At 35.4% G+C, this 24,186-nt stretch overlaps 1 protein-coding gene across 7 annotated transcripts in view; it reads right to left on the bottom strand.

The window, feature by feature from the left end:
• ZCWPW2 (zinc finger CW-type and PWWP domain containing 2) overlaps positions 1-24,186 on the bottom strand; it is a 136,626-nt gene that overhangs the window by 107,037 nt on the left and 5,403 nt on the right. For 5 of the 7 annotated variants that reach the window (XM_078072610.1, XM_036093025.2, XM_078072620.1 and 2 more), the window contains exon 2: positions 21,707-21,821. The exons of 1 other annotated variant lie outside the window; for it this stretch is intronic. The gene's annotated coding sequence lies outside the window, so the exon portion shown is untranslated. Of the gene's footprint in view, positions 1-11,202; positions 11,285-21,706; positions 21,822-24,186 lie in introns of all 7 variants that reach the window. One more of the 7 variants, XM_078072600.1, reaches the window with a different exon arrangement.

The following is a 24,186-nucleotide window of genomic DNA, read 5'->3' as shown; positions in this document are numbered from 1 at the left end:
TAAATGTAGCAGATATAAATTCCCCTTTGGCAAATGTTGATTGAGTTTGTCACTGTCCTTCCCACCTAACCAGCTCAATAATGGTATCAGCTCTGAAGTCAGAAAGTCTAAGAGGAGTCCAGAGTCTACCAATTACTGGTTGTATAACTTTGGGAAAGTCATTTAACCTCTCATAATTTTATCTCCAAAATTATTATGTCATAGAGAGGTTGTAAAGATATTTTTTTAAAAAAAATATGTGTATGTAATAGAGAACAGTAATAGATAAAAATGCTTTTGTACAAGGAATAGTCAAGTTTAGAATACTCCCAGAGTTGGAATTTTTATTTTTTATTCTTAGGAAGATTCCATGAAGAAAAAGAAAAACCAAAATACAGAGAAGGGAGATGAGATCTATATTAAAAAAAAAAGAAATAGGGGATCCCTGGAATGAATCTGAAGAAGCGCATATCAATTCAGCAAAGTTTAAAACCATATAAATCAGGGTGCCTGGGTGGCTCAGTTGTTAAGCATCTGCCTTCAGCTCGGGTCATGATCCCAGGGTCCTGGGATCAAGCCCGGCATCAGGCTCCCAGCTCCATGGGAGGCCTGCTTTTCCCTTTCCCACTCCCCCTGCTTGTGTTCCCTCTCTTGCTGTCTCTCTCTCTCTCTCTGTCAAATAAATAAATAAAATCTTTAAAAAATAATATAAATCTACAATTTTAAAATGGTAAAGAGTTATTGGAAATTGCCATACTCTACTGACAAAAGTGTAAATTGATAGAAACTTTTGAGAGTGAAATATTGTAATATGTAATAAGAGCCTTTAAAATAGACCCATATACTAATGGTATTTCATCAAAGTTAAGTTGTTGATTTTGATAACTACGTTATGGTCATGTAATAATAAAAACAATTCCTTGTGTTTGGAAATGCACACTGATGTATCAAGCAATAGAGAGGGCTCATGTCTGTAACTTACTCTTTGAAAGACTGTATTCTTTGCTGTGTGTGGTCAACCCCTCTGGCACTAGCCAGCTTAATCAGGAATGCAAGCTACCATCCCCACCTCTACCTGTGAGCTGGGAAATGGGGGAGTGTAGGTGGGTGTGATAGTTAGTTTTATGTATCGACTTGGCTGGGCCTGAGAACCCAGGTGTTTGGCCAAATATTTTCTGGATGTTTCTGTGAAGATGTTTTTGGATGAGATTAACATTTAAATTGATGGTCAAGTAAAGCAAATTACTCTCCATAATGTGGGTGGGCCTCATCTAATCAGTTGAAGGATTTAATAGAACAAAACTGACTTCACCCAAGCAAGAAGGAATTTTTCCAGCAGACTTTGGACTTGAAATGCAATTCTCCTCTAAGTCTTCAGCCCACTGGCCTATCCCCTCAGATTTTAGACTCACCAATTCTCCACAATCACATGAGCTATTTCCTTAAAATAAATGTTTCTCTCTATATATATACATTCTGTTTGTTCTGGAGAACCCTGACTAAATACAGTGGGTAATTCAAAATGTCCCATGGCTCACTTACTGAAATTAGCAGCTTCATTCTTTATTAAGCACTCTTCTAGGTACTGTCAAGTTTTTATTAGCTTTTAAAATTAGATTCTGGATTTCCAAAAATGTTAATTCTAACAGTTTTTGCCAGTTTAAACATTGCTTTAGCGGAGGGACATATTTTTTAGAGTTCCTTCTTCTGCCATTTTCAGTGATATCATTATAACTTACTCTTAAATGATTCAGTATGTATTCTCAACCATATATTTGATATATATTCCCAAATTATTATTTCCAATTGTTAACATTTAGAAATATTTGGGAAAGCTGAGTATAAGGTAACTGGAAATTCTTTCTTCTTCATGAAACATTTCTTGAAGTCTGAAATTATATCAAAATAAAGCAATTTTTAAAATGTAGTAGCTCTCTTGGACATTGGTTCCAGAAGGAAGACTGATTATATGCCAAGCCTTTTCATCTGACCCTAGGAGCCTGAAAAGTACAGAAGAGGGTATTGTCATATCTCCTACAATATAATAATAAAGAAAAGGATATTGCCTTCAGATACCATGAGGAATCCTTCCATGAAAGAAAATAGATGGGAAAGTAGAGAAGGAAGCCACAGCCCAAAACATGCACAGAAGAAAACTCCTACAAAGATGAAAGTTGGTCCAAGGGTGTGCTAAGCTTACAAATGTCAGATAAAGAATACAGGAGGGATCTCGGACAGCCAAGAGAGTGATTGGCTGGAGCACTAAAGTAGAGCATTACAGGGTCATTGCTCTTTGGGCCAGGCAGTAAGCAATGGAGATGTCTATTGTCACGCAGAGCAGAGATAGCCAATGCTGGGGGTGGGGGGGGGAGGTACAACAGAAACTTTAGGCGGCTAACAACACTCAGTAACAATGGAGAGTTGTTACTACCCAAAAGCCAAAAGCAGCTACTGGCTCACTCCATCCAGAAGTTTTATCCCACCACTCCTCCTTCCATATAGGGAGAAAAGCTTATGTAAACAAATTCATAAACAACCTCAAATACACAGTTGAGGACTCAATCACAATAATCAAAGAGAAAAGCCAATATGAAAGAGAGGAAACAAGTCCAACAAAAGGAAGAAAGAACTCAGTACCTATAAAACATAAGCTTAATAAAGTGAAAAGGACAGCATTTTAAAATATTTAATAACTTCAAAAAGATATGGAAGAATATTCATTTTTTAAAAAGAACCAACAGAATATCATGGAAATTTAAAATCTGACCACTGAAATTTAAAAAATCAATACGCTGTCAGGATGGTTAAAAAAAAATCAGTGAGCTGCAAGATTGAACTAAGGGTTTTTCGTAGAATGCAAGCCAAACTTAAAAAATGATGTATAAGAGAAATTTATAAACTAGGAAACAAGGAAAAAAACCCAAATAATAAAGAAAAAACAAAGAACTAATAGAGTTGATCAATACAGACGTCCATTAAAAAAAATCACCATAGACTAGGTGGCTTAAGTAAGTCTTTTTTTTTTTTTGTGAGAGAGCAGTGGGGAAGGGCAGAGAGAGAGGGAGAGAGAGAATCTAGGCATGGAGCCCGACACAGGGCTCGACCTCAAGACCCTGAGATCATGACCTGAGCCGAAATCAAGAGTCAGATGTTTAACCAACTGAGCCACCCAGGTACCTTTTATATAACAGTCTTAAACAACAGAAAACAAATTTATTTCTCATAGTTTTGCAGGCTGGAAGTCTCTGGCTTATAGACAGCTAACTTCTCACTATGTTCTCTTTCTCCTGCAGCCTTTCCTCAGTGCATGCACAAAGAGAAGGAGAATGAGTTTTTTGATGTCTCTTCTTATATGGATACTAGTCCTATCAGATCAGGCTCCCACTTTTAGGACCTCACCTAATCTTTATTACTTCCTTAGAGGTCCCATCTTCAAATACAGCCACGTTGGGGCTTAGGACTCCAACATATGAATTTGGGAAGTGTACACAAACCTAAGTCAATAACAATCAATAAAACAAAAGCTAGTTCCTGAACAAGAGAAAATTCAGGAATAAATTATATTAGAAACATAACTAAATAAACTTAAAAAAATGTACAAGGTCCTAGAGCATATCTTGAATATTTTTAACTCAAAAGGAAATTTAAAAAGCCAGATAAGGAGAGTATAAGAAAAGGAAAAACTATGCATTTAGGAAAGTAGTTTTAAAAATCCTAGCTAAAACAGATCAGATCTGTAAAGTAAATCACATCCATTAGAATATTAAGAAAAAAACTGATCATGGCCAAATAGGCAATGAGAAGTAAAAATTAATTAGTTGCAAGAATGGTCCCCTGCAACATGGCCTACCAAAAATGTGGCATCTTACAAAGCTCCACAGGAACTTGCTATAGCTCAGAGCATAAGGCAGTCAATATTGGTCAGCCATAATGTTTGGACCCCATTGCCACTTCCAATGGTACTCATGTCAGGGAAGGGGCTAGAGTTAACACAATCCACCATGTATACTGATGTGGCCAACTGGTGTGGCAATCCTGCTAACTTTCAGCATCTTTTTTTTTTTTTTTTAAAGATTTATTTATATTAGAGAGGGGGAGAGAGTGTACACAGGAGGAGGGGCAAAGGGAGAGGGAGAGAGAGAATCTCAAGCAGACTCCTGGCCAAGCACAGAGCCCAACGCGGGGCTCAATCTCACCACCCTGAGATCGCGACCTGAACTGAAATCAAGAGTTGGATGCTCAACCAACTGAGCCATCCAGGTTACCCTAACTTGCAGCATCTTATATTTATAACAAGAAGTCTTAGATTTCAGCTGGGCTGGGACTTCTCATCAATCTTGAATGCCATGCTGTCAGGATAGTGCTGAAATCAAAGTTCTGCCACATCATATTACTACTGTGTTCTGGTTCCTGATCATGCCAGGGGAGGAGCTGGTGTTTCTCTAATTACTGATTAAAAGTCCATAGTTCAATGGTCAAGGTCCCTCTAATGGAATCTGTCACATGGCCCAAATAGATTGCTATGCTCTGCTTTAGGTGGAATGAGGCAATGGTGACTCACCACTGAGGTACTGACCCCTATTCTTCTATGCTTTTTCTAGCAAATACTGCTCCAGCAGGTCTGATATGTGTGCTGCTTGGCCACCAGCACTGCTTCTAAAGACATGTCACATTACAGATTACACAAGGCAAACTATATAATCATCATCATATTTGCTAGCCCAAAACATGTGAGAAATTCAACATTCATTCATATTTTTTACAACAAAATAATGAAGTTCCATCTCAATCTAGCACCATTTATAAAAGTAAATTCCAGACTAACTAAACACTAATGTAAAAAATTATCAAATTACAAAATAATATGTGTAATGTTGAAGTATAAATGTATTTGTATGTATGACACAGGAGTCATTAAAAGATTGATAAACTTGAAAACATCGAGATTAAATCTTCTGTGGAACTAAAATTAAAAAAAAAAATTTAAAACCATAAAATAAGTTGAAAGGCAAGAAAGAGACAGAGATGAAATATTTTCAGTACATAGACATATGGACTAATATTTAGAATGTATATTGTATGGAGTGAAAGTACTCAGTAGAAGAGCTTTAGAAAAGCAGGGAAGCTTCTGTTCATGCTGTTTTTTAAATTTTGTAAAAGACTAAATTTAATATGCTAATACAAGCCTGATTATTACTACTCAACAACATAAAAAGTACAAAACAGATTGATGATTTTGAATATATTAATACAAAGTGTATGACTACATACAGTACATTCCATTAACAAAGAGAGTTAGAAGGGGAAAAAGAATACTGGTCTGATCTAGTAACAAATACAGAAGTAGAGATAATCTATATCTATATGGTCCTATACCACTAATACCAACCAGCCAAAATGCACAAAATAAAATTCAAATATGACTCAGGAGAGACACAATAATGGCTCAGACCTTACAATATATCTCAAAGGCTATGGGAGAGCCCATCCAACTCACTATGTAGTTTGTGTATAGGGTGGCACGTACTATGTAGGTTTTCTGAAAGAAAGAAGTACAGAATTTTAATTTTAGATTAATAATTATAAAATTATAGGATACCCATAAAAGTGGCTCACTGCTGCTATTATGTGTATTATCCAATTTTTAAAACCCAGTTTTAAAGATAGATACTGAATCACATTTTTATAAGGTAGGCAAAATGTTCTTCCCTCATTATAAAAAGTGTGAACCTGTGGGTCCCCCCCCCCAACTTTTAGAAAAGCAACAATGAGAGCACTTTGGCTTGGGCTTAAATAAGAAAGGCTTCTAATGGCGATTTTAGAATTGAAGAGCTTCAGATTCAGGATTCATGAATCATGTAACATCTCAATGTACAGAAAGCCTGACTAAAAGAAGCCACCCAAAAAACCAACCTACTCAGCATTAATACACACCTATTTTCTTCCAGAATTTTTCTTTAATACAAAATAAAACAAAAAGTCCTAATAGGTTTAAACAAGTCAAACGCCTACTCTCCATAGGTATATACTTTACAAAGGTCAACTGACTCTACAACTAAAATGAATTGTGCAGGTTTTCAGTGAAATCACTGGTCACATAATATAAACAAAAGTCAACATGGTGAGCATTCTAAGAAATGAAACCCAAGCAGCATTAGCCTTTGTTTTTTTGCCATCTTGAACACTTGCACATTTTATTTTTCAGACAGAGTAACATATTAATAGAGTATATTAGCTACTATATAGTAATGTTGTGGTACTACATAGAGGATCTCTAAACTAGAAGATGCCAGTTTTCTCAAAGAGAGCTTTGGTTATGGCTTTAGAAGTCTCAGATAAATGAAACACCTTATCAAATATTAACACAGAGGGAAGAGACACAAGATAAAAACATAGACAGTCAAGTTACCTCTTTGTATGTTTAGGAATTACTTTCTCCTTCAAGGTAATTACACTAGGAAGCGTAGTGCGTCCTGATTAATATTTCAGTAGTAAATATTTGAGTGATCCCAGAACCTTGCCAAAACCTTAATTCAAAATTGTTAACAAATACTTCAACTACGTGATGAATTACTACAAATTTATCGTTATGAGGGAAAATAAGTATAGCCAGTCATATTTGAAAAATGTCTCAACCACTGCTTCTTAATATAGAAGGATAAAATTACATACGGGCTATCATACAATTAATCCTACCTCTGTTCCCTGAAATTCCCTTAATTTCATTCATTAGAAGGGGTACAAAGACTTTATAGTGGCATTCAGCTTTCCGATGAAACACTCGGTATCTCAAACATTATGCATGTTTTTCTCTTTTAGTAAGCTAGTACTGGCTTCAGAGTTTGTGAAAATGGAGAAAAGAAAAACCAATTCAAACCCATTCTAGAAACTGTCTTTAAGCATAAGTATCCAAGTCAAAAGCTGGAAAGCCACTGTTAAGGGCTGAACTATATCCCCCCCCCCCAAATTTATATGCTGAAGTCCTAAATCATAGTGCCTCAGAATGTAACTGTACTTGGAGATAGGGTCTTTAAAGAGGTCCTTAAGTTAAAATGAAGTCATTAGGGTGGGTCCTAATCCAATATGACTGGTGTCCTTATCAAAAGAGGGAATTTGGACAGACACCTACAGAAGGAAGACAATGTGAAGATACAGGGAGAAGGTGACCATCTACAAGCCAAGAAGAGAGGCCGGGAACAGGTCCTTACCTCAAGGATCTCCAAAGGAATCAACCTTCCTGACACGTTGATTTCAAACTTCTAGCCTCTAGAACTATGAGAAAATAAATTTCTGTTGTTTAAGCCATTCAGTCTGTAGCACTTTATAATGGCAGCCTTAGCAAACTAATATAGCCTTTCTAAAAATTAGGATTTTTGTTCCCCGTCTACATAAACCTTAGTTACCACTCCTCAGTGGAAATGGGTAGAGGCTTTGGCACCCTGCTTCTCCAGCTTCTCAGAAACTGCTTTCTTACTGCTCAGCAAGGCTTCCATAGATGGGTGTCAAGGACTTCCCCAAAGTGCCTTTTATAGTTAAACCCACAAAATAGTTTCTGCCTTTTCTAACACATGAGATTACAAAAGAAAAGATAGAGGTGTGTTGTTAGAACCAGAAGCCATCTCTGTATCAAAGCCATCATCTGATAAGTGCAACAGGGAGATTGAGTTGGAGAAAGATTGGGATGGTGGGTAAAGAAAAATTTTAGTTTACATAATATTAAATGAAGGACTTCCTCCTCTGCCACTGCCTTAAGAAACTTCATAAAGACTTAATTTTCAATGCTTGTTTACTTATTTATTTTTAAGTAGGCTCCATGCCAACGCAGAGCTTGAGCTCAGGACCCTGAGCTGAGATCAAGAGTCAAGACACTTAACCGACTGATTCCACCCAGGCTCCCGTTCAATGCTTTTAAAATAGAATTTATATTTTTTTAATGTGACACTAAGCTGGCCTTATTAGGATAGGAACAAGAAAGTCTTAGATTTGAGATATATTTGAAGGACTACCAGATGGGATTTTGGGCCAATGGTAAAATATTCAATTCTACCTCGTATTAAATCATTACCCTAAAACAAAGCCACAAATCTTACCTTACCATAAGGTTATACCATAACCACTCAGGGGGTTGAGTACCAACCTTTCACAAGTTAGGAATTACTTTAAGGCATAAAGAAAGTGAATTCTAGTTGGGAATTCAGGGCTGAAGATTAGATATTGATAGATAGAAACCAGATTTAGGCAGCATTTCATGATTCACTAAATAGAGGCACTCTCAGAGAGTAACAGGCTAAACATTCATTCTAATCCAGCCTTCAGAGATATCTAATTGTTACAGATGGTGTCTTTCCTGGTCCAGAAGAAGAGGTCTGTGGTGGAAACAGACTGGTTCAGGGTTCATCTCTCTTTTTACTGGCTATGACAGAAACCACTGGAGATTGGCATACTATGCTATCGTCATCCAACAGACTTTGGAAACACTAGTAGGGGGTGTTTACTACTATAAACTGGAAACATTAAGAAGGGACACTGCCATGAATGGGGGAAAAGGTGTTTGAATTATGGGTGGAACAAACCAAATGCTCTAATAGTGTAGGCTCTGGAGGTTGAAAATACTAGAGATTAAGTGAGGATCTATAAAATCTTGAATTTGGAGTTGGTAGTGAATTCAAAGCCATAAAGAACTACTTCTTTGGCAGTATTCACTCTCTCTCTTCCCTCCACCCACCAAAAAAGCAACTGTACACTTCAGAGTGAAGATTTCCTGGGATTCTTAAATCAAGTTAACATCCACATAGCAAAGCAAAGGGAAAATAATCTACCTACATATTCAGACTTTGAGATTCTTTTTTTTTTTTTCCTTTAAGAGAGGATTGGGGGAGAAAGGGATAGAGGGAGAGAATTTTTTTTTTTTTTAGATGTATTTATTTATTTTAGAGAGGGTGGGGGTGGGGGAGGAGCGGAGGGTGAGAGAGAATCTCAAGAAGCCTCTCTGCTGAGTGCAGAGCCTGATGCAGAGCTCCATCTCACAATCCTGAGATCATGATCTGAGCTGGAATCAAGAGTTGGACGCTTAACCTACTGAGCCAGCCAGGCACCCCCAGACTGAGATTTTTGAAATGGGTCCTCCAGCAAGGTGTAAAAGAATAAAGAATTAGAAATTACAAGATCAAATTAGTTTAGGAGATATTTATATAGAGAAGAATTAAACAGATTTATACTTTACTACTAATAAGGAACAAATCTTTTTTTTTTTTTAAGATTTTATTTATTTATTTGACAGAGAGAGACACAGCGAGAGAGGGAACACAAGCAGGGGGAGTGGGAAAGGGAGAAGCAGGCTTCCTGTGGAGCAGCAGGGAGCCTGATGTGGGACTCGATCCCAGGACCCTGGGATCATGACCTGAGCTGAAGGCAGATGCTTAACGACTGAGCCATCCAGGCGCCCCAATAAGGAACAAATCTTAAAAGAAGGCAGTGATGAGTGTCAAGAAGAACTTGGGGCACAGAGATGATTCAGTCTCCTAAAATATGATCCTTAACTAGCCAAATCCCTGAGCTTGGGCCAGGTCCTTCACTCACAATCAATGGACTCTAAGAAGAAGCTCAATGCTCAAGTCATAACTTCCAGCAGAATTACCTTTCAGTCTGACAAGGTGGCCCAGAAATGGAATTGCTGTGACCATACACACATATTCCTCCAGCAGCTCACAAATCTCAAGTGTGGGAGGGATGGCCACAGTTGTAATCCCAGGATTGGTCAAGACCTTGAAACACAGATAGGTCTTCACTTTTGCTTTGACTACGGAGAGGTGGGGCATCTATTTGAAACTATCCCCAAAAGGGAAAGGAATGGCTGAACATTCCATTTTCTTTGCTAGCAGAAGAAACAGACTTGGTTGTATATGTGTAGGATGGGGGCAGGAGATATAAACATCTGATAAACATCTTCAAAATATTTCTCCTTTGGCCTAAGATACATGTTTATAGCAGACCCAGGTTTAGACAGAGATCTTGACTCTGAAGCTTTTTTTATTTTACCAAAGCAAAATTGAACACTAAAATTAAACAAAGTACCTATAAATTACTTACCTGTATTTAGTTTATATATGGAATTACTCGTATGATGGAAATGTAAACACCTTGTTCTCATCTAACATTCAGTCCATAGCTCTGTCATCTTCTGATACTCAACTCTGCTTCTCTATTTCTACTCACTTCACTTTAACCATTCTCTTCCATAGGTAATTTCTCCTAGTAATATCACCCCCCAAAAATATCAATTGCAAGCTTCTCTGATCCTCTTGTTCTCCCAACAAATCCAGTAAAACCAATCATTTTTCAAGTAATATAATACATTACTTCCGTCCTGTCTTCATTTATATCCTTCTCCAGCTTGGATTGTATGGCCCATCATTAAAAATTATTCCCTTAAAAAACCTCTAGAAACCTCTTTGTTTTTGATCTTCTTTCGGTGAACTCAGTGATATCCACCCCCCATACCTGAGCAACTGAATGTTGTCATATGATCTTTTTTTTTTTTTTACATTTTCTTTCGATTTCTCACCATTGTATTATTTCAGTTTGAACATGTACTATCAAAATCATATGATACTATACAACATATTAGAATAAAGCAAAAAATATATATTTAAAGATGTTTAGGATAATAGTTAAGAGTCTGGAATTTGGATGCATAATTTTCTAGGTTGACTGGCTTTTAACTACATATATATGAATATATATATATATATATATATACACATATATATGTATTTTTATTATGTTATGTTACTCATCATACATTACATCATTAGTTTTTGATGTAGTGTTCCATGATTCATTGTTTGCGTATAACACCCAGTGCTCCATGCAGAACGTGCCCTCTTTAATACCCATCACCAGGCTAACCCATCCCCCCCACCCCCCTCCCCTCTAGAACCCTCAGTTTGTTTCTCAGAGTCCATAGTCTCTCATGGTTCGTCTCCCCCTCCAATTTCCCCCCCTTCATTCTTCCCCTCCTACCTTTTTTTTTTTTAACATATAATGTAATATGATCTTAAATGTTATATGGAATTAATTCAGTTGTTATTTTCATCTAGGATCAATCATAAGTGTGCATGCACACACACACACATGTGCATGCAGGCATACACAAAACCTATTGCTTGTTCCATGATCTAATAATCTCACTTTCAGGTATATATCCAAAGGAAATAAAATTACCTCAAAGAAATATCTGCACTCCCATGCTCACTGGGGCACTGTTCACATTATTCATACCTCATACACTGGAGTATCATTCAGCCTTAAAGAAGAAGGAAATCTTGTCATTTGTGACAACATGGATGAACTTGGATGAACCCAGAGGGTATCATGCTCAATAAAGTAATTCAGGCCCAGAAAAAAAAAATATTGTAGGACTATCACTGAATTTGAAAAAAAGTCAAATCACAGAAGCAGAGAAAATGGTGATTACCAGGGGTGGGGGAGGAGATGGGGATGTTTGTGAAAGGGTACAAGGTTTCTGTTATACGGGATGAGTTTAAGTTCTAGAGACCTAATTTATAGCATGTTGACTATGGTTAATAATTTGTATATATGAAATTTGCTAAAAGAGTAAATCTTAAGCGTTCTTACCACACAAGCACAAAAGTTAACTATGTTAATTAGCTTGACTGCAGTAATTTCACTATATATATATATACATCAAAATATATCTTTTTAATATTTTCATCTTAATACATCTTAAATATACATCTTAAATATATACAATTTTACAAAAATAAGTTAATTCAAGACCAATTAAATTATTTCATTAGGATTTGGTTTTTCTTAGTCTCTCTACTCTGCCTCCTTCTGCATTAGGGTCAGTCTTGATTCTACGGAAAAGATGGTAGCAGCAAATGCAAGTCCAGTATAAAAGAGCAAGTGTCCCTTCTCCAGGAATCTAGCAAAAATCTTATGGCACCACTCTAGCTCTATCCCAGTATCAGTGACTATAGCTGGTGAATATCATACTTTTTAGGCATAGGTCACATAACCATCCTTGAAGCATTGGGTAAAGACAGCTCCATCTAAAATCCATCAATGGAGGAGGAGGGCTTTCCAGTGGCAAATTGGGTGGAAGACAAAAAGAGTAGCTGTCCATGCAATATTTGAAAATATATATACCAGAGAAAAAAATTGGAAAATATTAAAAAAATCTTATGGTGGTAAGATTATAAATTGTTTTCTGCTCTATTTTTCAAAGTTTTTATGTTGGATAATTTAAAATTATATTGTATTATATAGCTATACATCAATCCTCATTATTTGCAGATTCTGCATTTCCAATTTTGCCTACTCTCAATTATTTGTTATCTCCAGTATCAATATTTGCTGCACCTTCACAAGGCAATGCTCTGCCTTGTTTCAGCTCTCATACTGTAAAGAGGTATCCATTTTGTGATCTATTTAGTGCCACAGTTTTACAGTAACTGCTTTTGTTGGTGATTTTATTATTTAAAATGATGTGTCCACCACCCCCGTCCCTCCTCCAATAGGGCTAGCATTCTTAATTCTTAAGTTCAAGAAGGCAAAGATGTGTCTTAAGGAGAAAATCTGCTAGATAAGCTTTATTCAGGCAAGAGTTATAGTGCTGTTGGCCATGAGCTCAATGTTAATGAATCAACAGTACAGATTAAATAAAATGTCTTTAAACACTTTATATATATAAAAAAATAAGCTTCTGTATTGATTAATGAAAATGTTGTGACCAGAGGTTATGTAGGAATCTAATTCTGCATTTCTTCTAGGAGTAAGGATTCAGAATTGCTAATTCAGTGTTCATAATGATGTAAGAGAACATAATGACCATGAATAATGAGAACAGAATGCAAATATATATGTGTTTTAAATAAATATAATAAAATTACATCATCAATATCATGAATTTTATAAATGAATACAGGAAATAAATACAAAAGGCTAATATAAATGTAAAAGGACAAAATTAACAATATAAAAAAGTAATTTCTCAAAGATATTTTAGCAACATAATCTATCCTTGAAATAAACATTCTAAAGAAAACATTTGATATTGATCTACATACATCAAGGTGGTTACTAGCTGCAGAAAATTTTGAATAGTTTATCAGATTTAATATTTTTCTATGCATGTTGTTCATAATTATAGCTTATATATCAGATCTTCAATTAAAATCAATTATTGAAAATTCTGAAGAAATATTTTAATATGAAAACAAGTTTCCAAATAAACCATCAAACTACAGATTTTCAATAAATTTCAACCTGCAGTGTCTCTGCTAATTAAATAGCCTTAAATACTTGTGTACCCAAAGTACTTGATTTATTTTGCCAAACTGTAACTTCTTGTTGCAAAAGTTAAATTGTAAAAATGTTTTATGGACTTGTAAATTTTAGACTGGAAAAGGTGTTCCAGGCAATATAGCAATAATGGTTTAGAGTTACCTTGGAAAATGAAGATCATTAGGGGTTAAGTAATCTTACTAGGAATATAGTTATAATGCACATAAGAAATATCAGGCAATGCTCCAAGTTCAAGAAAATTCCCTTCATCTATAAACACATATACTCTTTGGGTTCTAGCAATTTTGGGGTGGAGTCTTTTGGGTTTTCCACATAAAATATCATATCATCTGCAAAGAGGGAAAGTTTGACTTCTTTGCCGATTCGGATGCCTTTTATTTCTTTTTGTTGTCTGATTGCTGTGGCTAGGACTTCTAATACTATGTTGAATAGCAGTGGTGGTAGTGGACATTCCCCCTGCCGTGTTCCTGACCTTAGGGGGAAAGCTCTCAGTTTTTCCCCATTGAGAATGATATTCGCTGTGGGTTTTTCATAGATGGCTTTTATGATATTGAGGTATGTACCCTCTATCCCTATACTCTGAAGAGTTTTAATCAAGAAAGGATGCTGTACTTTGTCAAATGCTTTTTCTGCATCTATTGAGAGGATCATATGGCTCTTGTTCTTTCTTTTATTAATGTATTGTATCACATTGATTGATTTGTGGATGTTGAACCAAACTTGCAGCCCAGGGATAAATCCCACTTGGTCGTGGTGAATAATCCTTTTAATGTACTGTTAGATCCTATTGGCTGGTATTTTGGTGAGAATTTTTGCATCCATGTTCATCAAGGATATTGGTCTGTAATTCTCCTTTTTGATGGGTCTTTGTCTGGTTTCGGATCCAGGTAATGGTGGCCTCATAAAACGAGTTTGGAAGTTTTCCTTCCATTTCTATTTTTTGGAACAGTTTCAGAAGAATAGGTATTAATTCTTCTTTAAATGTTTGGTAGAATTCCCCTGGGAAGCCATCTGGCCCTGGGCTTTTGTCTGTTGGGAGATTTTTGATTACTGCTTCAATTTCCTTAGTGGTTATAGGTCTGTTCAGGTTTTCTATTTCTTCCTGGTTCAGTTTTGGTAGTTTATACATCTCTAGGAATGCATCCATTTCTTCCAGATTATCTAATTTGCTGGCATATAGTTGCTCATAATATGTTCTTACAGGAATTCAGTAAAGTGGCAGGTTATAAAATCAATGCACAGAAATCAGTGGCATTCCTATACACCAACAATAAGACAGAAGAAAGAGAAATTAAGGAGTCGATCCCATTTACAATTGCACCAAAACCATAAGATACCTAGGAATAAATCTAACCAAAGAGGCAAAAGATGTGTACTCAAAAAACTATAAAATACTCATGAAAGAAACTGAGGAAGACAGAAAGAAATGGAAAAACATCCATGCTCATGGATTGGAAGAACAAATATTGTGAAGATGCCAATGCTACCTAGAGCAATCTACATATTCAATGCAATCCCTATCAAAATACCATCCACTTTTTTCAAAGAAATGGAACAAATAATCCTAAAATTTGTATGGAACCAGAAAAGACCCCGAATAGCCAGAGGAATGTTGAAAAAGAAAAGCAAAGCTGGTGGCATCGCAATTCCGGACTTCAAGCTCTATTACAAAGCTGTCATCATCAAGACAGTGTGGTACTGGCACAGAAACAGACACATAGATCAGTGGAACAGAACAGAGAGCCCAGAAATGGACCCTCAACTCTATGGTCAACTAATCTTTGACAAAGCAGGGAAGAATGTCCAGTGGAAAAAAGACAGTCTCTTCAACAAATGAGTTGGGAAAACTGGACAGCCACACGCAGAATGAAGCTGGACCATTTCCTTATGCCACACACAAAAATAGACTCAAAATGGTTGAAAGACCTAAATGTGAGACAGGAGTCCATCAAAATCCTAAAGGAGAACACAGGCAGCAACCTCTTCGACCTCAGCCACAGCAACTTCTTCCTAGAAACATCACCAAAGGCAAGGGAAGCAAGGGCAAAAATGAACTATTTGGACTTCATCAAGATAAAAAGCTTTTGCACAGCAAAAGAAACAGTCAACAGAATGGGAGAAGATATTTGCAAATGACATATCAGATAAAAGGCTAGTATCCAAAATCCAGAAAGAATTTCTTAAACTCAACACCCAAAGAACAAATAATCCAATCAAGAAATGGGCAGAAGACATGAACAGACATTTTTCCAAAGAAGAGATCCAAATGGCCAACAGACACATGAAAAAGTGCTCAACATCACTCGGCATCAGGGAAATCCAAATCAAAAGCTCAATGAGATACCACCTCACACCAGTCAGAATGGCTAAAATTAACAAGTCAGGAAAGGACAGATGTTGGCAGGGATGCGGAGAGAGGGGAACCCTCCTACACTGTTGGTGGGAATGCAAGCTGGTGCAGCCACTCTGGAAAACAGTATGGAGGTTCCTCAAAAAGTTGAAAATAGAGCTACCATACAATCCAGCAATTGCACTACTGGGTATTTACCCCAAAGATACAAATGTAGGGATCCGAAGGGGTACGTGCACCCCAATGTTTATAGCAGCAATGTCCACAATAGCCAAACTGTGGAAAGAGCCAAGATGTCCACCAACAGATGAATGTATAAAGATGTGGTATATATACACAATGGAATATTATGCAGCCATCAAAAGGAATGAAATCTTGCCATTTGCAATAATGTGGATGGAACTGGAGGATATTATGCCGAGAGAAGTAAGTCAATCAGAGGAAGTAAGTCAATCAGAGAAAGACATGTATCATATGACCTCACTGATATGAGGAATTCTTAATCTCAGGAAACAAACAGGGTTGCTGGAGTGGTGGGGGGTGGGAGGGATGGGGTGGCTGGGTGATGGACATTGGGGAGGGTATGTGCTATGGTGAGCACTGTGAATTATGTAAGACTGTTGAATCACAGACCTGTACCGCTGAAACAAATAATACATTATATGTTAAAAAAAAAAAAGAAGAAGAAGAAGAAGATAGCAGGAAGGAAAGAATGAAGGGGGGGAAATTGAAGGGGGAGACGAAGCATGAGAGACTATGGACTCTGAGAAACAAACTGAGGGTTCTAGAGGGGAGTGGGGTGGGGGGATTCGTTAGCCTGGTGATGGGTATTAAAGAGGGCACGTACTGAATGGAGCACTGGGTGTTATACACAATGAATCATGAAACACTACATCAAAAACTAATGATGTAATGTATGGTGATTAACATAACATAATAAAAAAAAACTGGGAAAAAAAAACAGACTTAAGCATGAGTTAACACTCCAGTAAGAAGGGAAGTGGACAGTATATATAAGCAAACCAGTAAGTAAACAAGATAAAATTTCAGATGTTGATAGATGCTTAAGGAAAAAAAACCAGGATGATATAATAGAATGATGTGCACATTGGGGGAGATGAGGAGATGGTTGAGGGAGGTTTACATGAAAGATGACATTTGAGCTGAAAGTTGAAAATTGAAGACGCAGCCTATAAAGAGCCTTGAAAAGAAGAAAATTTGGGCCTATGTGAAGAGCAAAAATGAGACCAGTATGACAGGTAGTAAGTGTAGGGAGGATTTCTGGTACAGATCTACTATTAATTAGAAAAAAGTCAGAGAACCTAATAGAAAAACAGCCAAGAGACTTAAACAGGTATTTCACAAAAGAGTTAATCCAAATGACCCATAAATATGAAAAGGTCCTGAAACTTAAGAGTCATAAAGGCAATGCAAATTAAAAGTACAATGAGATACCACTTTAAACTTATCAGCAAAGTAAATGTTAAAAGGACTAACATGCCAAGTGTTAGCAAGAATATAAACCAACCTGAACTCTCATACACAGCTGGTTGGGTTGCCAACTGGTATGTCCACTGGCAATTTGCTTTTCACTATCCACTAAATTTGAACATATGTACTTCTAGGTATATATATGACACAAATATCTATATCTAATATCTTATCTACCTATCTCAATAGATAAGTTCAAGATATGCTCAAGATTTGTAGACAAAAACTATAAATTCAAGTATCTATAAACTGTAGAACAGAAAAGTGAAATATGGTGTACTCTCAGTATAAAATACTATATAGCAATAAAAATGAACAAACTCCTGCTACACAAACTTCAATCTCAGAAACATACCAAAAAAGCTTGATTTAAAAAATACATAGTATATGATTCCATTTAAATAAAGTTTTAAAACAGGTGGAACTAATTTGCAGTGTTAAAAGTTAAGAGAGCAGTTAGCTCTGGATCAAAGGGATCTAGATTGAGAGTGGCCATGAGGTAGCTTCTCTGGGGCAGGCAATGTTCTTCAAGGGTCCTAATAACTGTGACAGATAATGAGTGAGAAGAAGAGATTCATCTTTACCCTGAATGTAGTTATACAAGTACACTTACTTTGGGATAATTTGTGAGCTGTTCATCTACAATTTTCACACTTTTTTTGTATGAATGGTATAATTCAACAAAGTATATATTTTAAAAACACATTATATTACAGTAAAAAGAATAGATTTGAGAAAAGAGATAATGTTTTGGTTTTGAAGTAGGGCTCTAAGAAAAGTGGACTGATTCCACATGTTTTAGAGGTGAAATAGGTAGAACTCACTGATATAGGGAATAAGAGAAAGGTAGTGATCAAGACTGACCAAGTAACTGGATCAAAGTTGGTGACTTTTATGTTTCCAGAAAAACAGAACAGTTGATTGTATTAGATATTGCTTAGGATTTGAGTAAGGAGAACAGAGAAATTGACACTGGATTTTAACATGGAAGTCATCAGTGATCTATGAACAACATTAGGGTAGTGGAAGAGATGAAATCCTTATTGGAGCATGCTAAACTGAAATTATAAAGCAAGTGGAGAAAACAATTTTAGCCAACTCTGAGTAGGTTTCTGCTTGGTTTTTTCTTTTTCCCCCTTTTGTGAATTAGAAGGACAGAAATGCAAGGAAAGAAAAGAGCAAGGTGGAAAGTGTTGTGAGATCAGAGCAAGTTATTACATATATTATACAAATGGTTGAAGAAGAGTCTGGTATAAAAACATAAGCTTCACTCACTTAATAGTCTTGGTAGAAGATTAGGTCTCATCTACCACCTTTCCCTGCCACCCCAGAACCAGAAACCACTTTTTAAGAAACCTCTTGATATATTACTTGTACAATGAATAGTCATTTTTTCCTATTCTTTAAGTTTTGCTATGTGTAGGGGAGGAAGTTCCCATTTTTCTGTTCATTTCTTTTGCTTTGACAGCTTTATTGAGATATAATTCACATACCATAAAATTCACCCATTTAAAGTGTACAATCAGTTCTTTTTATGTCCTGGGTTCCTTAATGATGTTCAAGTGTTGTCTGGTACTAAATAACATTCAGCATGAACCAAAAAATGTTTTGGAAACAACACAGAGAGATATTTTCCTTCTAAACTTTTATTTTAATGATCAATTTTAATTTAAAAAGTATTGTACAAAACAAGATTTTAGAAAAAAACAGAAGAAAAACCATTTCCAATTGATATGCAGGGAAGGACTCATAGTAACATTTTGAGGAGTGAAGTTTTTTGTTCTGAACTTTGGGAATCATCATTATTCGATGTATCTGTTTCTGGATACGTGACAAAATTAACCCTTACAAGTTCAAACTACTTTTTATCTTTCCAATTACTTGAGGCCAAGAGCATTCCTAACAAATATAGGCTTGATCCCTAATTTCTTGCATTTGAGCTGCTGATTCTTAGAGGAAATTATGTATACAATGCCTATTGGTACCACTACATGTTCAAAGATTCCAACCTCAGAGGAACTGTTAGCACATCTTCAAGGCTACCCTTTTTATGTATTCTTTCTCTTTCCTCTTGCATCTGCACAGTGATCATTCTAAACCTTTATAAATAAATCCTACACCATCTTCCTCATTCTTAAAAGATAAACTTGCCTCCTACTTTACAAGGAAATCTCCATCACTTCTCATCAGAATACCTAAAATCTTACCTAAAACTGCTCTCTCACATTTTGCTGCAGTTTTAGACCCTGATTCTATTTTTTTGTTGTTTTTTTGTTTTTGGTTCTGAAATAGTTATTGAAGGTTTGCTATGAGCCAGACATAATGCTTAGGCAAAGACAAAATCCCTCTCCTCAAGTAATGTTAAGTATTAAGTATTAGAAGACAAATACAGAATGTTACGCAAGCAGATGTGGTACACTAAGGCTTTAGGTACAGGGTGTTAGGCTAGGTTTAGGTGATGTCTAAACCAATCCGAAAAATGGTAAGTAGGCGTCAAAGTTCCTATGATGTGCCCCCAGGACTCTCAATTACTTTACATACCACTTAACACATCGTATTATAATTTATTTGATGAAGTCCTCTACAAGATAATGAAAATCCACTCAGGGAAAGGTTCATATCTATCTTGTTAACCACTGTATCCCAACATCTAAAAAAGTTCCACTCAAAGAAAAGCACTGAATATTTAGAGTATTATAAAATAATGGAAATAATATGAACTTCAGAATTAAGACTGGCCCAGGCAGTGTTGATATTTAACAACCAGGATGGCTATATCTATCAACTGAATATCTTCTTCTGTAATTCTGGATTTAAATTCTGGCTCCATTTTCTGAGATTTTTAAATTAAGGCAAGTCAGTTAAATGGTCTGAGTATCATTTTATCATCTGAACATGTTGATCATAATAATACTCAATTCATGGTATGGTTTTAGTGATAAAATGAAACAGCATATAAAATAACCCATTTCAGTACCTGATACACTAAAGACATATAATAAATGTTTGATTTCCTTTCTACACTGCTTTTAAGTGAGTTCTATTTGTAGTTGGATAGAAAATTAAAATATGCAGAAACCAAAGCAGAATGAGTGTACTCTAATTATTTCATCTTTCCTTAATGATTTTTCTCAAGTGCTCAACTTAAATTAGTTTACTTCTAAACTTTAAAGCAGTTTATTTATTTATTTATTATTTTTGAGAGAGAATGCGCAAAAGCACGCAATGGTGGGCGGGGGGCGGGGGGGGCAGAGGGAGAGACTCTTAAGCAGGCTCCACCCCCCAGCACAGAGCCCCTTGCAGGACCCTGAGCCTAAACCAAGAGTCAGACACTTAACCGACTAAGCCACCAGGTGTCCCTGCTTCTAAACTTTAAAATGCATTTATCCTTAATCTTCTCTGTGATATAAGTTTAACATTCACTATTCATTCATTTACCTAATTTATAAATTTGTGCCTCTATGTCAACCTGAGATTAAACTTAATGATTCAACAGAAATTTATTAAGAGCCTATTATCTGTGCAAAATTGTAATTTAGCTTTATCATTCATGGACTAGTCTATGCAGATACTTCTGGATAGATTCTGGCTGAATAAATGCTCCAAGATGCTTAATAGATATTCTCTTTCCTTTTTCTTTTGTTTTAATAATGAAGATAACTAATGAATTTCATCTAAAATCAGAAATCAAAGTTGAATGGAAAGAAAGCTTTCAGTAGAATTAAAAACTGGTATCTTTTGCAGTAACTATATTTTTCAGCTTTAAATTTTTTTAAGGAATAGTTAACAAATAATTAGAAATCTAATAGTGCTAAATGCTAACTTCAAATCTTAGTAATTGATCTATATGCTTTAAGTCTATATTGGTTACAAGTATCCCAGTTTATTCAGTATAGTGAGACTTGTCAGAATAAAACAACAGATCTAACAAGGATAATCATAATTAAGTTTTTCAGATAGTCTACCAAACACAATAGTGCTATAAATGGATTAGAATTATATCTGTAGGTTGAGCAAAGAGAGCATTGATTTCAGATGTGCTTGGTTATTTCTCCCTACACATGCCCATTCTCAACTGACTTTTATTTAAGCTATTTGCCATAGAAGTCATATAGTTGATTTGCTTAAAGGTAAAATTTTGTTCCACTAATGTGAAAGAACAATCTTCAATTAAATTCACCACTTCCCTTAAATCACAAGACACAAGAATAGAATCTCAAGCTAGTCTAATTAGAGAATTTCAACTTGTCATTCGAAATGATTTACACATTATCATTTATGTTCCTCATTTTAGAAATAAGTGTCATAATTCTAATAAAGAGTGATGACTTTCTTACTCTGGGTGCTAGTGAATAACTATATAATTATTGTTTCAAGAATCACTACACAAATATTGAGAAAATGAATCACTAAAGAGTTTTAAAATGAGAATGTGAAAGTAGAAGTAATTTTAAATTGCATAATGTAAAACTGAGACCATGCTTCTTCAACATATCACATCTAAATTTGCAAAGTAAACATGACATGCTGAGAATAGGAATAAGTTGGAATTCTTACCCTGGAAAGAAATAAGCTAAAGCTTTTTCCCAGTTTGTCCAATTTTCTATTTCTTTAGAGTGGGTGGGTCCTTTCTTCTTCTGGCCTTAGAAGGAACCCTGGATTGCCTGTCTTTCTGCATGATGAAATGGAGAAGACAAGGAAGCACATTAGTTTCATAAAAGACTTCCAAAAATCTCATATCCATCCTCCATCTTACATTTAGGGCTTTCATGGGGCTTCCTTGCCATCATCTTTCTGGGAAAACTGATTTCCATCTCCACTGTGGACTCCTAATATAATTCTGTGCTGAAGCTTCCTGGGCTCTATTTCTTTTGACAACATGTTCATACCTAGTTTCTTTCAAAATATTTGTTGAAATCTTTTATCCACTGATGACTCCCTCTTTCCTTTTCTGTGTATATTTTTTACTTTTTAATTGTAATTTTAATGGAAGGAAAAGACATAAATAAATCGGGCTGTAACCCTAACAATTTGCTTTCTTACCAATACATTGTAAACATTTTCCCATGTCATTTACTGTCTATACTATTTAAGCATAGGTATGATTTAGTTTTGAAGCTGAAGTTATATTCTTTACTCATCAATTATGTATTTAGATAGTTCTAGTGAAATTCAAAGTAAAGATCACAGTATTTTTCCAAGATTGGAGTCACTAGATGATTCTTTGTATTTTATTAGTGATTGATTTAGAGACCTTCACTTATTTTTCTTTTGTTGCCTGTGCTTCTGTTGCCATGTCCAAAAACTCACGGTCAAATCCAATGCCATGCAGCTTTCCCCTATCTTTCTTCTAAGACTGTTACAGTGTTAGCTCTTACAATCTAAGGCTTTGATCAATATTTACTTAGTTTTTGTATATGGTAGGTAAGGGTCCAACTTCATTATTTTGCATGTGGATATTCAGTTTTCCCCAAACCAACACCACTGGTTGAAAAAACTGCCCTTTTCCCAGTGAGTGGTCTTAGCATCTTTGCTGAAAATCATTTGACCACTTATATGAGGGTTTTGGGGGGCTCCCTATCCTATTCCATTGATTTATATGTATGTCTTTATGTCAGTGACATACTGTTTTGATTCTGTAGTTCTGTAACATGTTTTGAAGTCAGCAAATGTGAAACCTCCAGTTGGTTCCACTCTCTCAAGATTGTTTTGGATTCAGGGATTCCCTTGAGTCCCTTGAAATTCCATATTAATTTTAAGATAAATATTTTCCATTTGTTTTTTGTTTCTGATAATAGCCATCCTAGTGGGTGTGATGTTAATAATTTTAATTCCAATCATCTATTTCCTTAATGTATTTTTTCTTTTTTTCATGCTATCAGTGAGGAGGTAAGTTCAAATTTTCCAGTATTGTGTGTTTATCTCTTAGTTCATATACTATGAAGCTGTTTTATTAGATGCACACAGAGTTTTTTATCTTCTGGTGGAAGTAATACTTTTTTTTTCTGAAAGTCTGCTATGTCTCATGGTAATATTTTATATCAGGCTACTTTCCACTTTAGCTTAGTTTACTCATGATCGATATTTTTTCATCCTTTGCTATTTTCCACAGATCTTTTATTATCAGCACATTCTTTAATCCAGTATGACAGTCTTTGAGTAGTCTGTGTACATTTAACATAATACTGATATATTTGGTTTTAAATATATCATCCTTCAGTATTCAAAGCAATAAAATGAATGTCACGTAAGTCTATTTTTCCTAAATTTTTTAAGATATCATTAGAAGTGACCAAAATTATTAACATTATATATTATCAATATTTAAAATTTCTATTATTTTTTCAGCAAAAATGAGACGTGAGACTGACATAATCTAGATCATGTAGGGTAAAAGCACACTTTCTCTAACTCTTAACTAAAGGAACATTTCATAGACATGTCATATAAATATGTCTAATGCTACATTTTATAGTTAACAATTTCCTTATTGTTCTGTATTTCTTTTCTGAAAAAAGTGAATAAACCTGTCTCACAGTTTTTGTAAAGATGAAAGATATTTATAATCTTTTAAAGGTTTTTGTTGTTGCTTTTATTTTTAGAGAACAAGGATTATGGAATATTCTGCTGATTCCTTTAATATCAAGATGAATAAAATTTTTCCCCAGTTCTCTTCCTCTTTTCCTCAACCCAAGCCATTATTTTCTCCCCAAAGATCTCCACATGCATATTTTTTTAAGTGAGTTTGCTCTACCTGGAAAACTATAATTGTCCTCTGCCTAGCTGCACAGACAAAAACTTTTTTTTTTCATTCTCTTGAGACTCTTTGGCCTATGTTTCATAACTTTTATAACAAATATTGACCAAAACATTAAATAGTCCCACTTAGTGAATGATATACTCTTAGTGAATGATATACTCAATGTCAAAAAATAATTACATTTTTCATGAATATAAATGTTATTGGTACTTTAAACTGTATTTCTGTTGCTAATAGATTCCCAAATTAAAACACAAGATTTGGTGTAGATGTCATT

The sequence above is a fragment of the Halichoerus grypus genome, chromosome 1 (genome assembly GCF_964656455.1).
Source record: "Halichoerus grypus chromosome 1, mHalGry1.hap1.1, whole genome shotgun sequence".
In the NCBI taxonomy this organism is placed as follows: Eukaryota; Metazoa; Chordata; class Mammalia; order Carnivora; family Phocidae; genus Halichoerus; species Halichoerus grypus.
Note: the sequence above shows the minus strand (reverse complement) of the source record. Positions and strands in the feature narration are given on the sequence as shown.